We start from the raw sequence: 5,777 nt of genomic DNA, 5'->3' as shown, positions 1-5,777 counted from the left end.
CAAGTTTAAAAAGATTTATTTAAAAAAAAGGGTGGGCAAAGCAAAATGAGTACTCTGCTGAATATGCATTCAACACAAGAATCCAAGCTAAAGAGTTAAGAAAATGGAATGACTTAAGGACGTTAAGACAACAAGGGAGAACGTTTATATTTTTTAGAAAATATCTCCACTAATTATTAAAATGAAGTAATGGCAGCTCGTTCAAAGCATTTGAAGATGTTACATGATACAGTGACGATAAACGCTGCTGTAGCATATAACAGAAAATGCATGAATGATGATTTAGAAATTTAAACATCTGTGATGATATCAGGAATTAAAAGAAACTCTGCAAAAATGTTTAAACTTTTTTTTCAATACTACATTTTAATTCAGGATATATAACACTATTCGATTGGTGAATCACTAAACCTTGAAGAATAATATGTCGTTGAAAAATACTACAGAGTTTATGACGATAACTGGTATGTTGGCACAATACCAGAATTTAGTGCAAATTATCAACTAGTACAAAGTTAACTTTTTAGAAGAGAGATATTTAGGATTTTCTTAGTCCAAAAGTGATGTTATTCATTATGATATTAGGAATTTCTGGAAATTAAAATGCGGTTTAGCAGTCAGACTACTCCTCTGTTACCTCTCACGCATAACTTGAAAAATTATTTACGGTAAAGTATCGAAAGTCCGAACGTCAAAAATTCGAACGTACCCCCAAGGAAATTTTAATAAACTGTTCGACAATTGATAAGGAGCAGAGAAATATTGCGAAATCTTTACTAATAATAAAGCTGAAAGTTTCTCTGTCTGGATCTCTTTCAGGATCTCTGTGACGCGCATAGCGCCTAGACCGTTCGGCGGATTTTCATGAAATTTAGCAGAAAATTAATTTGTAACATAGGGGTGCACCTCGAAGCAATTTTTCGAAAATTCGATTTTGTTCTTTTTTTATTCCAATTTTAAGAATATTTTCCCGAACAAAATTATCATAAGATGGATGAGTAAATTACCAAGCTATTATAACGTGGAACCGTAACATGGGCAAGCCAATTGGCAAGAAATTCACCACACATTATTTGTAAATATACAGGCGAACCAAAAGACTTTTCAATTTTCTACTACGAGCAAAGCCGTGCGGGTGCCACTGGTTAATTACATACAATGAATAATAAAATGGAGCCAATTATAACGATGTAAAGAGGTAGAGAGATTGTATTATATTTACCATGCAAAACAGTAAGAATTTTACTACATGGGAATCGGAATAAGCAAAAATAAATAAATAAATAATAATAATAATGAAGTTTGACTGTGAAACGTTTTAGAATCGCCGAAAAAAAAGTTTATTACATCTTATCATAAATATGCATAAAAATTGTGTTTTATTTTTATAAAAAAAACAGATGGAGGTAGAAATTTTCAAACGGATTTTGTACGAAAGGGTTGTGATACGCGCGTTTACTTGTCCCTTTTTTGACAAAAGCTGATTTTGTTCTTGCAAACAAAAGGCTTAATTTCTGCCAAACTTGAACCCCAATATGATTTACTGTGAAATCATTTGAAAGCTAACGGGATGGATTTGTTTTTTGGTAGATAGGATCGGTTGTAGCTCAAATGATTGTTTTTGAAAAGGCCTTTTGCAGATTTTAGCGATAATTCAACTTTGAGTATATCGAATGTTTCAAAGCTTGTAGCTCACTGAAAAGAGTTACTATCTCGATGAAAAAGGGTCATTATATAGGATTTTGCCTGCTCTTTCCAAATGTGTATTTATTTTGTGCGTAGATTTCTCCAGGAATTTCAGAAATCGGTCTTAATCTCAAAAATTTGTTTTCAAGCTCATTTTCTTTTATCTACCATAACTCGTTTACGGTTACGAATTGGACATAAAATTGGGTGGTTCTGTGCTCCACTTGGGCTTTTCTAACACCACCTTTCGTTTGGCAGATTAGGTTGAATTCACCCTGTATGTATATTTTTTCAACCTTGCAAATGAAAAAAACTATTTTTCTCTTCATAATGAAACGTATCAAAACGTAGTGAAAAGCTAATAAATAAATAAATCAATAAATATAAAATCAATGAAACAAAACGAGATAAGCCACTTTCTTCGCTCCGCACAGGGACATGAAATTTTAATACCATCGACCTAGTTCTCCAAACCAGATGCTTAGAAAGTGGAAGAGACGAGGAAGACTGCGGGCCGCCACATTCAGAAATCTCGAATTAGCTGCAGGAAGAGGAGCATTTCGTAACTTATTTATTTATTTCGTGGTTCAATTGATTTCCAAGCTTTGGAACTAGCCAATACTTCCAATCTAACTAAGCAAAACAGATATCATGCAAGAAAATATTTTCTTTAAAAAAAAAGAAATGTTATTTTCTTTTTTTCATTACAAATTATTCTTATGCCTATAGAAAAAAAACTAATTATGCATGAAAAACGTAACACACAACACTTATAATTTGACAGTCAATCGCTCTGTATCAAAAATTAGAAGCTTATATTACGTTAACTACTTGGACGTAAGGATGTGGTTTTAAAAGCACACAACTGCATACGATGCTAAAAACTGTTTTGAAAAAAAAAATCGGTGTTTTATCCGTGAAAATCTATTCTTAAAATTTTGCAGTTACACAGGCTGAGCTCAAATGAGGGTTCCGATTTCAAAAAATCACATTTTTGAAGCTACTGCACATAATACATAAAGTGATACATGACTTTAAAGAAAAGTAGACCAAGTTTTTAATCCAATCAGTTTCAATTGCACAAATATGCAATGTGTGAGCAGAGCAGAGCACATGCGAGCAATGCGTTCAATTATAAATGCTCAACTGTTAGAGCCTTTTGTGACACATCATTCTAACCTGTAATTCAGTTTGTTTCACACATTTTGGAATATCATGATTCGTAATGCTGCGAAAATGCGTTCTTGAAGATTTTGTAGCGTTTTTGGCATCGGGAGTTGACAAACAGGGTCCTAGACGTAACCACTTTGAAAGAAATCGCACGGCGAATGGAATGAGCTGGATTATAAATTAGATGTTTGTCATTTGACAAAAGGTTCGCGGGTTCGCGCATCAAACATTTGTAACTGAAAAAAAAAAACTAGATATTGTATTCTTTCTTGACATTCATGTATCACTTATGGTAATATGCGCAATAGTATCGGGAATATGATTTTTTTAAACCGGATCAATCATTGGTGCTCACCTTAGAGCAGAAATAAGTAAATGGAGGGAGCAAGTCCAATCATTGGCTTAACAAAAGCTGCGGATACGAGTCCAAGTCACGAGATTTAACAACGACCAACGGTTGACACGTTTTGCGTGAAACTAGCGAAAGAAACCTGATTTCTTCCAATGCTTTGCTTTAAAATCTATCACGTGACTTGGGGTCTTTGGTTCACGAAAGTAAGTCTTCACTCCCTCCATTTTATCACTTCTCAATGGTACTCAACCTGTTTATTGGGCAATCACGAATTGATGCTTATTATCCTCTCTTGACCGTAATTGACGTTGGTCTGATTTTGCAGATTATCAAGACGACAAGAATAAGTTCAGCTCATTGTTTTCAGTATTTACTTAGAGAGGTTAATTTTCGTCGTCATGGTTACAAACCGACTGTGTTCATTCAAGGCTTCACTCAAGCAGATTTTACACTAGAAAACGGGGTTTTTGTGCAAATTATGTTTCTTCAGGAAAATCACCTATGTTGATGAACTTAATAGCAAAACTTTATCAAAATACAACATTTCCAGATTACTAATTTTCACCATTGAAGAGAATTTTTACTGCTACAAATATCATCTTTATGATAAGTGTACGGCTGCAAATTGGCCATGATAACCATGACTTCTTTATTACCGCATCCTAATGACCATTTCTTTTAAAATGGATGTGTCTCGTATTACGTAATCTAGAAAACTACCAGTCATAATATGACGGGAGAGAATTTCTTCTCCATTTCCATTCCATTCAATCCGTCGAAACAAGAAACACAACGAGTAGGGTCCTTTTGCAATTTGTGATTGTGAAAAACATAATTTGAATTCAAGACGTCAAAAGTCAAATAAATGCCATGCTGAGTGTTTTTACTTAGGGGTCATTCATTAATTACGTAAGGATGATTTTGGCAGTTTTTGACCCCCTTCCCCCTGTAAGGGTACGTAAGATTTTTCAAGCCCCTCCCCCCACTCTTACGTAAGATTCCGTTTTGTTATTCAAAAAAAAATATATTGTATATATAATAATAGTAACGAACCTAACATCATTGGAATCGTTATTAAATTGAACTTTTTTGTGTAAAAAATATTTACGAAACTGTGGGAATCTAGACTAAATATTTTTTGTTTCTTCTACCTTTTTTTGTATATGATGCGACGCTAATTAAAAATTAGAGTCAACTCCCGATAACTCGAAGTCTTAAAAGACCGGCTAAAACGTTCGAGTTATGGGAAGTTTACAAAATAGTTTCAAGAGTTTGGGACCCAATGAAAGCTTTGAGAAAAAGGAATATTCGATTTATAAGCTTCGAGTTATCGAGATCCAACTGTATGGTGCGATTATTTTATTATATTTTACACTACTCATTCTTTGTAAAACAAGTAAAAAGTAGATCATCCTAATGCGTTTTTATCTCCTAGGCGCAAATGAAATAGATCCCTGCCAAACCACTTGACCGCGCGATTTCTAATGAAAAATATCGACTTAGAAATTATTACGTAAGAATGGGTTTGACACCCCCCCCCCCCCCAAAGTAAGGGCATGTAGAGATTTTTTCAACCCCCTCCCCCTCGGTGCCCATACGTGATTAATGAATGGCCCCTTATCTTTTACCTAACTTTGCAAATTATTGAATTACGAATCAAGAGAAAAACTTCATCCACATTTAGAAAACAAAGTTTAAAACTATTAAAAGACGCGTGTTTCTCATTTTGTTCGCCTCAGCTTTTGGTTGCTTTCTTTCTAAATCGGTCAAAAATGTGATTCGTATGCCTCGAATTTCCCGTGATTGTTATAAATATATATAACAGCGCGAGAAACGCTTTCACTTTTCACATAATAGCATTTTCGGACATGTTATGCATTACGGAAGTGTTTACTCAAAAAAAAAAAAAAAAAAAAGGCTCGAGCTCTACGGTCGGAAAATGAGAAAGATGACAGCTTGCAAGCACGGCATGAATATTTTCACGAATTCAAATCAGCTTTTCTGACAAAATTTACGACTTACATAAATAAAAACGCAACAGGTTCCGCTTTTATCTCATTTTCATTTCTTTCGCGGACGCGCAGCTCAAAAAATTCTAAATGGTAAGAAAGCATCGTCCCGTAGAAATGCTCCACGCGTGACACTAACCCAATTCGAAACCAACAGACGACGAGTTCATCGGACACATTCTGCAAAATTTTGCACCAGAAATAGGTCAAGTAATTCACCCCTGTTTTATAACCCCCTTTCACGTGTTAATCCACCCACCTCGACTGCCCAAAACAATTAACCCGAAGATACTATTTGGTGGCTCTTCAAAGCAATCACCTCTCGCCAAGATTCAATGTCAAAACAAGAAGTAAAAAACGATCGCGTTTGAAAACATCATGAACGAGTTTAGTTGTCTGTAGCTGGTACACGTTTTATTTTTTTACGGAATTTCTGCATCTTTTTAAAGAAGAAGGCCAACGGACCAATGAGAACTCGTCTCGCCCCAGTAACTGTGTTCGACACCGATCTGGCTACAAAAAGATATTCATCCCGAGTCCGAGGATCAGAACTGGTCTGC

Source organism: Uloborus diversus, chromosome 5, assembly GCF_026930045.1.
Source record: "Uloborus diversus isolate 005 chromosome 5, Udiv.v.3.1, whole genome shotgun sequence".
Taxonomy (NCBI): Eukaryota; Metazoa; Arthropoda; class Arachnida; order Araneae; family Uloboridae; genus Uloborus; species Uloborus diversus.
Note: the sequence above shows the minus strand (reverse complement) of the source record.